The following is a 10,928-nucleotide window of genomic DNA, read 5'->3' as shown; positions in this document are numbered from 1 at the left end:
GGGACTTGACTTCAATAAAGAATACAAAATTAGTAAGACAAAAAATTTCAGAACGTTAGGATTAATCAGAACTTCCGAATCGTGTGGGGCACATTTTTAGTCTTAAGCAAAACAAATTTGATTAGCCTATCATTAATTGTCAGCGTTTTACATGTGATTAAATAAATATTTTGTTTGATAAACAAGTCAAAATGAACTGTCAATTTGCAATACAGTAAATTAAATATTTTTCTTTCAAAATCAATATAGCAATTCTCTTATAAGAATTTGAAAATGTTATTTTTAAAAAATTTTATATGAATGAATTGAAATCAGATTCAAATTTATTTGAAATTTTTTTTACTGAGGGTATGATTTGGCATTAAAGAATTGATCACACGCCTAAAGCCCTTTTGTTGTGTTAAAATGATGACAAATTCCATATATTAATTAAATCTAAGGTATCTTTCTTTCAAGAGGAAACAAAATTTCTCATTAAAAACAATACGATCCAATAATAATAAACATAAATCTTTATTTTAATTGCAAGGAATCTGCGACTTTTGACACCTAGTCCACAAATCACCAACCATAAGGGTGGTTTTTTTTTTTTTTTTTTTTTGTTTGCCAACCCACATCAGAAGTTCAGAGCCCATGACTTTTAACCAAACCCCAGCTTAGTGTATCCTCTTTTATTATTCTTTTTTCTAAAAAAAGGAAAAATCTCATCTTCCAAAATTATCCTCGAATAAAAAAACAACAGAATTTGGATGCAAATCAATAAACGCAACACGGTTTGCCGACCATCTGTCTGCCACATCTCCCATTCGGACACCGACTTTTATAGATTTTTGTGCCAGTATCTATCATTCATAGTTTTAAGGGCAAACTTGTCCAGATGTAAAAAGATTTTCTGCTTTTTTTTTTTTTTTAAATCTTACATATAATATTAATATTTATTTCATAAGAACTCTGGCTTTGATTTATTGGAAGGATGCAAATGAGCAATAAAGAAAAAATTATTAATTTAATAGTTAAGATTTATAATTATTATCAAATATTATATTCATTCATATAACCAATTCAATTAATGAATTATTATATTATAATTAATTAATAAATTAAAATTTAATTAAATAAATTAACTCATATATAATAAGATTTAGACCTAAAATTTTAAGATTTTAAAACTTATCTTTATCATTATATCAAAGTTTAATAATACCGGTTTTCCCATTAACTATTAAATTAATGAAGTTTTTTTATTGTTATCTCTTTTTATTTTTCTATCAATGAAAGCCTTGTTTTATTGTTTTTTCATATTTTTAATATTTATTATTATATTTATACCATCTATTTATTTTACAAATAAATAATAAAAATACCAATCAAACCAAATCAAAATAAAAGTTAAAAGTAGCAAATGTTAGCGCAATCCATGACATCGATTGCATTGCACACCAAACCAACTTTCCCTTTCAAGTTGCCGTCCTGCTGATTTTTTTATTTTTATTTTTGTTTTTACCCCAAACAGTTGAGAAAAATAATCTACACTACAAAATAATCCACACGATGCTGGGGTCGTTTTTATTTTTTTATAAAAAAATAGATTGACCTATTTAATATTTATTTTTGGTAATGTTTTGTGGATTTATCATAATATCAAATTTACTGATTATATTCAAGTTTAATTGATGAATAATAAAATTTGTTAGAAAATTTTATAAAAGAAATAAATTTTTAGTGGAAAAATTATTAAACTTATAAATATTATAAGATTTTTATACATAAAATAAGTACGGGACATGAGGAAAAAACTATAAATAGAATCTTAATGAAGTTAAAAGATAGTTCATGTTATTGAAATCGAACGAGATCATTCATGCATATAAAATCGTCTTAAATATAGATTTGTAAGATTAAATTTGTTAAAATTAATAACATTTTAATTTAGAATTAAAAAAATTTAAATATGTGTTTTCAGTCTCAAACTTAAACTATTGGATTTAATGTTACATAATAAAAGGTCTTTACAAACATTAAAATATATACAATGCGTGGTACTAATTGCAATTATTAAAATGTAAAATGAAAAAATGGAATTATTTTCCCTTCTATTTTCTTTAAAACTACTAATAATAAAAGAAGACAAGTAGAAGCTTTTCCTGAACGGAAGAGCCAACAAATTTAAATGAAGACACGATACAATGTCGTTTTCCGACTTTTATCAAAGCATTATTTTGAAAGCTGTGTGCCTTTGTATATGCGACAGTCGAGAATGGAAATGTTACTGCTTTTCCCTGATTTCAATCTCTTTGGATCATATTTGCTTGATTGTTTCCACGCTATCCTTTCAAGTTATTGGACCTACACACCAAACCACAACCTTACTATGCTTCAAAAATTACCATTAAAATTATTTGAATATTTGATTTGATAATTTGTATATAATTTTTATTCAAAAAATAAGACTCATATATTTTCTTTTTTTTAAAATAAAAATATCATTATAGTTCAAATTTATTACTCACAATTAAAGAAGCTTTTTATCTATAAGTTTTTTTATTATAATCAAATGATTATTTAATTATAATAAAAAATTATATAAGAGTTCATCATTTATAAGTAAATGTTTTATGTAAAATTTTAATGGATTTAATTTAATTCTAAATTGTGATTGATTAAATATATTATAATAATTGTAAGTGATATGCTTTTATATCAAATAGATTAAAAATTCAAATATTAATATCTTAAACCATTTTACCTACCCTACACTATAATCTCATTTTTATAAAAAATGTAAAATGAGATATTCTAAATAACGATCAATTAATTGTATTAATTACAAGAATAATTCATATGATTATTAGCTTAATCAAACCCTTAAGCATTGATTACAAAGTTATAATTTTTGCCCCAACAAAAATTATAAAGGCCTATTTTGGGCATGTGTGAAGAGATTTTAATTTGATGATACTTTTTTTCAAATAGACAATTTGAGGATACTTAAAAGGAAAAATATCGCAAAAGAAGCGTTTCTAAATTTCTTATAATCATAGATACCCTAATTAGTCCAGGCCTAGGATTTAATTGTTGCACAAAAAATACACAAAAAAAAGTAGTTATAGACACCTTAATTAGTCCAAACACAAGCCCATTAGGCTTTGTTCAACAATGTCCGAGTCTAAACCCATAGGCCTAACTCAATGGAGTCTAGTTCATTTAGCTCAACTATTTTTTATTTTTTATTTTATTTATCTATTTGTTATTATTAGTTTATTTATTTATTATTTTTAAGGTTAATCTTACTTTTTTATTCTTGGTTTTTATCTGTTTTTGATTTTCCTATTTATTTTTTTTATATTAGGTGTCAAATAAAAAATGAATCTTGCCAGGAATGGGGGTTGGATAGAGTTATAGTTGGTTTTAATTTCTGTAGAACAAATCCATGTAAGGTAATAATATTGAAGTCTTGTCAACTATAGACTCATAATCTAATCGAAACTTTTTTTATTTTTGGCCCTATAAATATGCACATACATACATAGAAACAGAAGCACAGAAAGCAGTAAAAAAAATTCGAAGATTTTTGGGTTTAGAAAAAGGGGGATTTTTTAAAAAATCTGGAAAATTCCCAGATTTCTAAAGATTTTTTGAAAAATTTTCAGTTTTTGATGAATTTTTTTATGTCAGTTGAATTTTTTGACGAGTTTTTCAGTACCAGTTAAATTTTTCGATAGGCTTCCAAGAACCCAGTTAAAGATTTCGGCACCAGTAAAATTTTTGGGCTAAATTTCGACGATGTTTTTTAGAATCCAACGGAGATTCAATCAAAGTTCATTCAATTCTAGAGAAAAAGGGAGAGAAAAGAAGGGGGAAGAGAGATAAGAGGAAGGTAAAATCTGAGAAAAAAAGCTAAGAGCTGGCTTTTATAATAGTTCCAAAACGACATCGTTTTGGCATTTTAATTCAGCCAAGGATCAACGCGTTTTACCACTCGGCTAATTAACCCATAGCGCGATCTGCTTTTAATCCGCGTTTGACCAACGTATCAGTCGATCCCTCAAGCCGAGTCGAACCTCTAAGTCGTTGTTTTTGTTTCAAATCGAGTCAAATTCTAGCTGCGACCCGAGCCGATTCATTTTTTTTTGTATTTTTATGTGTTTATATTTTTTTGCATGATTAAATTTAGAAATAAAATAAAATATTTTTTGAAAATAGATATTAATTATCCAATAATGGAATTTATAAAAATTTCAAATGGTAAATTTTTATAAATTTTTAGGTAAGAAATTTTGTCTAAATTTATCTCAAATGGTGGAATAATTTAGATAAAGTTTCAATAACAATAATTAATATTTATTTTCAAATAAAAAATAGAAAATAAAAATTTGGGTTGAAAATATTTGATAATTTTCCAAGGATGAGATTCTAACAAATTTCAAATGATAAATTTTTAAGAAATCTCTAGATGAGAAATTTTCTTTAAATTTGTCCCAAATGGTAAACTAATTTAAGTAAAATTTCAATAAAAATAATTGTCATATTATTTTCTTTAAAAAAAAAATTCTAGATAAGCCCAAATAGTGAAAAATTTAGAAATTTTTTTTAAAAATATTTCTATATTGACCCAAAAGGTTAAAATTTTAGATATAAAAAAATAAAAAAAAATTCTAAATAAGCTCAAATTGTGAAAAATTTAGAAATTCAAAAAGAGAAAATATTTCGCCCAAATGGTAGAATAATTAGATATATTTTTGATAAAAAAATAATAATAAATAAACCATTTTTTGAGGATGGAGCCCTTTTAAGGAAACAAATAGGATCTTTGAATACTCTTAAACTAAGAAAATATTTTTAAGAATTCTACTAGATTGATGGAAGAATCTTATAAATTATTTTTAATATTTAACATAAAAATTTAAAACTATTATACTCAAGACCCTAGGATAAATTTAAAATAATATGGTAACATCCTTCGGATAGGTATATGTGGGTGTTATAACATTTATTATATGTAATCGAACTCATGAACTCTATTCTGATTAGTAGACTCGAACCTATTCTTTTAGGGACCTTTAGTCAAGCTCAGGAGCTCCTTAAAATGATAGATTCCTTAAATGACCAATCACACATAAATAAAAAAGATTGATGGTGACTCCATCCATTTGTTACGTCTAGCTATAGATTTTTTAATTTATATGTTATGACAGTTTGACGACTCTACTAAGAAAGCTAGAAAGCAAGCCATAATTTTTGAATTTGTCCTATCCTTTGGTCTAATGGTTTTAAATTGTGATGATTTGTGTTATTTATTTACTAACATTTTTTTTTATCTTGTATTTTAATTTTGAGGCATGAAACTTATATGTTCCTTCACACACATTATCACATGCATTTGCATTACATGAGCTTTATACCCGGGCTCCATCCCTCTTAAGAGGAAATAAAGTACATACGTTCTTGTGAAATGATAATCTTCACAATGACTAGCAAATATACTCTCACTTAAATTGAATCATTTTCATTGGTAGCCTGTGATGGGTGAAGATTAGATTGTTTTACTAGTTTGTGATGGACAATGATGTAAAGAACAATTTGAGAACCTTTAGTGGTCAAAGTCACCTAACCCTGTATATAATCAATGCTTAAGAGGACCAATTTTAGGATAGAGCCCTTCCTACCCAGTGATAGATGAAACCTGAAGTTATGACGCAAGAAAGAACAGTTTATGATCTAACTATTTTGTTTGTTTAACTTTATGCATTTGCATTATCATGTCATGCATCATTTTCATTGTCATATGTAACATTCTACATATGTATTATTTTTATTTCATTCATGAAAAGGTATATTTCATACATCAACATACTAAACAAAAAGCATAGTATCTTATTTTTAATCATAATTATAGTATCAAGGTTTAAGGATAGTTCTATCAACCAAGAATCCTGCACAATCAACTCACTAGTATAATACAATAGCCAAAACTAGACAAATAGAACAAAAAAATTTTAATCATATAAAAAAGATAGAAAAAGCTCAAGAAAAACTAGAAAGAGAGTTGAATAAGATTTTGAAAGCTTTGAACAAATTAAAAAAAAGGAAAAGAATAGAATAAAGTACTATCCAACAAGATCATCAATCACAAGAGGTAGATAATCCACTGTACCCTCCTAGTTTTAGGCCACATCAAGCCCAACTAATACAAGATTCACTACCACAATAGTTCACTTATCCTGTAGAGTACACATATCTTGGAATACCATCAACTTCAAATCTAATACAGTATCAGAGTTATGTAAATCTTGTCTTTATCGAGAAGGCAGTAGAACCAATACCAATTCCTAATTTGGATAATCTAAAAGAGAAAAAAAGTTGAGGCCCAAGGAAAAAGAGACTTTAGAAGTCTCAAAAGCTGAACAGAAGATGAACTTGTTAGAGAAAAGGCTGCAATAGTGAAAAGAGTGGGTTTTATGGTTTAGTAGATGCTACTAGGCTTTATTTAGTCTCAAATGTGATTATTACTCTAAAGTTCAAGATGCCAAAGTTTGAAAAGTATGACGAAACAAAGCGTCCGAAGATCCATATTACTATATAGTGTCAAAAGATGACTACCCATGCTAATAATAAAAAATTATTAATGCTTGTATTTCAAGATAGCCTTATGGGCTCTGTTGCTATGTGGTATGTTCAGTTAGATATGACTCACATTCACTTTTAGAGTGATATAGCCCATGACTTCATCAGTCAGTATCGACATATCATAGACTTAATCCCTAATCGTTTGTCTTTGTAAAATATGAAAAAGAAGGTAATTGAATCCTTCAAAGAATATGCCCAGAGGTAGAGGGATGTAACTTCTTAAGTGTAACCTCTTTTGACTGAAAAAAACCACCGTGTTATTTGTCAACACTTTAAAATTTTCTTACTATGAAAAGATGATAGAAAATACAACAAAAAATTTTGTTGACATGGTGATCTCAGGCGAAATCATTGAAAATACCATTAAAAATAGTAAGTTGAAAGGAAAAAAAACCAAAAAGGCACAAGAGAAGAAAAAAGACCAAAGCTCAAACTGTGAGCTTTGACAGACAGTTTATAGGATATCAATCTCATCCACTATAAGGTTACTCTCCATACTATCTTGCTGCAAACAATACCTCATCCTCCCAAACTAGCCAGCCTCATTGCCATTTTATCCATCAATATATCAGCTAATTTTTAGCCTTTAAGCTTTCACATATAGCCTTAACATTCAATCACCTGTAAGACCATAAATTTATCTTGTTAGCCCAACGAGTGGTTCACGAAAGCAATGAATTACTCAAGAAAAACTTGTATTTGACTCAATTTCTATGACTTATATAGAGTTATACTAAGAGCTCTATAATAACCACTTGATTATCTCCAGTTACGTGAAGCCACTCAAGCCATTCTATCCCAAGTGATATGATCTTATAGCCCACTGTGACTACCATTATGAAATTGCTGGCCATTCCACTAAAAATTATATTGCTTTAAAGTATAAGGTGTAATGGTTAATCAATGATGAAATGATAAGTTTTGATCAAAGAAAAGCAACAATACCTAATGTTAATGACAATTAATTATTTAATTACAATGTTAATGCTCTGAGTGAGAATCAAGAACACGTTGATTCGAAAAAGCCTAGAGAGCTGCAATGAATCAGAGAGCCAGATGTTAAAAAAAATCTTTCACCTAATTGTACAGGGGCACAATTTTGAAGAATGAAGATAAGACTGGTTGAATGTTACTTATCATTCTAGGATTTCTTTCAAAATTAATGTTAGGATTTCTTTTAGGCAATGGGATTTCATTTGTTATCATTTTAATAAAAGGCAAGTTAATTTATTTCATTACATTTTCTTTTTCATGCAACCATTGTTTCATATTTTGTCACCTTTCATAATTTTTCATTCCTATTTTTAAATTTCAAATGATGAATGTTTAGACAAAGACAACAATAATTCTTGGATTAAATTTTAAAAATTCATTCACATTAATTTGAAGAGACTATTTAAAAAAAAATAAGTTACTGACAGATATAAAATAGATATATCTTAAAGATGTACAGCCTTTTATAAAGATCCATGAGCTTGTTTTTGTTTAATTGATGATCTTTAAAAAAAGCATTCACATTTGAGAAAAAAAATTATCATATTTCTTTTTACCACTGGAAAAATCATTCATTGCTACCCTTTGAGCCTATTATGATTCATTTTTTCTAAAGAACATTGACCAAGGATCACCCTCTACATTGGGGGGTATTTAAAAAAAAAAGAGACAAAAGATCGTGAAAGGTTTCAAAGAAAGAAAAAAAAAACAAAATGAAAGAAAGAGAGAAAATAAAAACGCTATAAACAAGTTAGGACAAAGTAATGAAAATCTTTTTGTGAGGAATGAGATGAAAAAAAAAGAAAAAAATAGGGAAATGATGTGGAATGGGGCAAAATGACAAGTTGTTTTGAATGATGAGAAATGATAATTTGATTTTGAACCCTTTAAACACATGTTTTAAGCCTATTTTATCCATTTCTTTCATTATCTTTTATCATAGCCTACATTACAACTTTTAAAAGTCTATTTGGATTAAGTGTGAATGCTCGAATTGAATGATCATATGTTAGACTAAGACATACTCGTGATGGAACAATGGAATCGTGCTACATTGTTTTAGAGATTGAAATATGAGAGATACCACTAATAGATGGAAAAAGATGAAAAAAAAAGAAAAAAATGAAAGAATGGAAAAAAGATAAAACTAAAATAAAAAGAAGACTTAAATTGAAAACTCGAAAGGGCGATTTGGATAAAAAATCTTTGAGTTGAGAGTTGGACAATGAAAGAAGATCAAAAATATCTGAAGATCTCTCAAAGCTAGGACAAAGTTCAATGAACTTAAAGGTGATCTCAAAAGTTAATGGAATGAGTTTTTGAAAAAAAATTTTAGATTAATGTTAAGAATTGTTTGAGTATTCGTTGTTTAGGTATTGTTATTCCATTTATTCAATACCATTCCAAATGACATGCTTTGAATTTGATCCTTTGCCCAATTATTTTTGTACCAAACTTGTTCTTCATTGATTTTTTTTTCTCAATTTCCCTTATGCTCTCTTACTATTGTATCCCTAGAATAAATCGAGAAAAAGTATGGTCATATTATATTTATCATGATTTAAAATGATGATGAATGAATGACAATGTGTATAAAAGAGTCTTGCATTCTTTTGAAAAAAAAAATTAAAATGATAAGGAAAAAAAAATATGGTAGAAACTTAAAAAAGATTATTTGAGAAGGCACATGGTGTGACCAAATGATGAATATGGTAATTGATTTGCCAACAAAATGAAGAGATGACAAAATTTGAAAAAATGATATGACCAAGTGATGAATATGGTGATGAGTTCATCAACATAGCCTATCAATGGTGATAAAGTGATGAACATAATGTGGATCAGAGAATAGAGTTTATTCTAAAATAGCTAGTCTAGAGAAGCCTGTGAATTGTGGTAAAAATAGTATAGGTTAATGGATGAAATTTATGCTGAAATTGCTAGTATTGAAATGCCAGTGAGTTGTGATTAAATGATATGGGCCAATGGACGAAACTTGTTCTGGGATTGTTAATGTTGAGAAGCCTATGAATGGTGATCAAATGATGAAAATAATGAAAATCAATTCATGAAACTTGTTTCAAAGTGTTGAGAAGCTAAACAAGGAGAAAACGTGAAATGGTGGAGTCTTGAGGACCATATTACCATATTTTGATTAGAATTTCATGACATTGATATCTGTATTACATGCATTACGTTACCATTATTTTTTGGAGAATGTTTAAAACTTTGGTTTGGATATGTATTTGTATTATGCAGTAAATATTTGAATCATGGTTAAGAATATGGCATTGTGAGAATCTAGATTATTGCTTTTGCATCATTGAAAAAATATTTGCATTATTGATCATGGCATTCATTATACGTACAATTTTAAGTCACTTGAAAAAAAATTGGGAATCTTTTGATAAGAATTTTTGAGTTTTCAAATGAAAAGCTTTGAATTTCAAATGAGAATATTTGAGGTGTAAAACTCAAAATTTGTTAAATGTGAATGTTCAAACTCAAATGAGAATCTTTGAATTTTAAATGAGAATCTTGGAGGTGTGAAACCCAAAATTTATCGAATATGAATCTTCGAACTCAAATGAGAATCTTCAAATTTCAAATGAGAATTTTTAAAGTGTGAAACCCAAAATTTGTCGAATGCGAATCTTCAAACTCAATCGAGAATATTTGAATTTCAAATGAAAATATTTGACGTGTAAAACCCAAAATTTATCGAATGTGAGTCTTCAAACTCAAACGAGAATCTTTGAATTTTAAATAAGAATCTTTGAGGTGTGAAACCCTAAAATTTATCAAATGTGAGCCTTTGGACTCAAATGAGAAGCTTTAAACTTTTGGATGTGAATCTCTAAAATTTAAATGAGAATATTTAAATATTGGATGCAAATCTTGTAATTTGCAAATACGAATCTTGAGATCTTACAAATTTAAATCCTTATGAAACTGAAATTTTGAGGATCAAATTTCAGTGAATTCTTGCAAAGGTTAAAGGTTCTTGCTAATTTGAACCTTTGATTTTCAAACTCAAATTGTGAATCTTTGAGTTCCCATTACAAATTTCATTAGATCTGACCTACGACTCCTCTAGACATGATCGTCAAAGAGCCTTTTATTTTTCAAAGTTGTGGTACCTCTGTTTAGATGAGTAATTTATTTTTTAAAGTTGTGGTGCCTCTGTTTAAAGGAACATTTATTTTTTCAAAGTTGTGGTGTCTTTGTTTAGAGGAGTAATTTATTTTTCAAAATTGTGATGCCTCTATTTAGAGAAGTAATTTATTTTTCAAAGTTGTGGTGCCTTT

This window comes from Durio zibethinus, chromosome 13 (genome assembly GCF_047325235.1).
Source record: "Durio zibethinus cultivar Kanyao isolate XHJ-2024 chromosome 13, ASM4732523v1, whole genome shotgun sequence".
NCBI lineage: Eukaryota > Viridiplantae > Streptophyta > Magnoliopsida > Malvales > Malvaceae > Durio > Durio zibethinus.
This window is presented reverse-complemented; position numbering follows the sequence as displayed.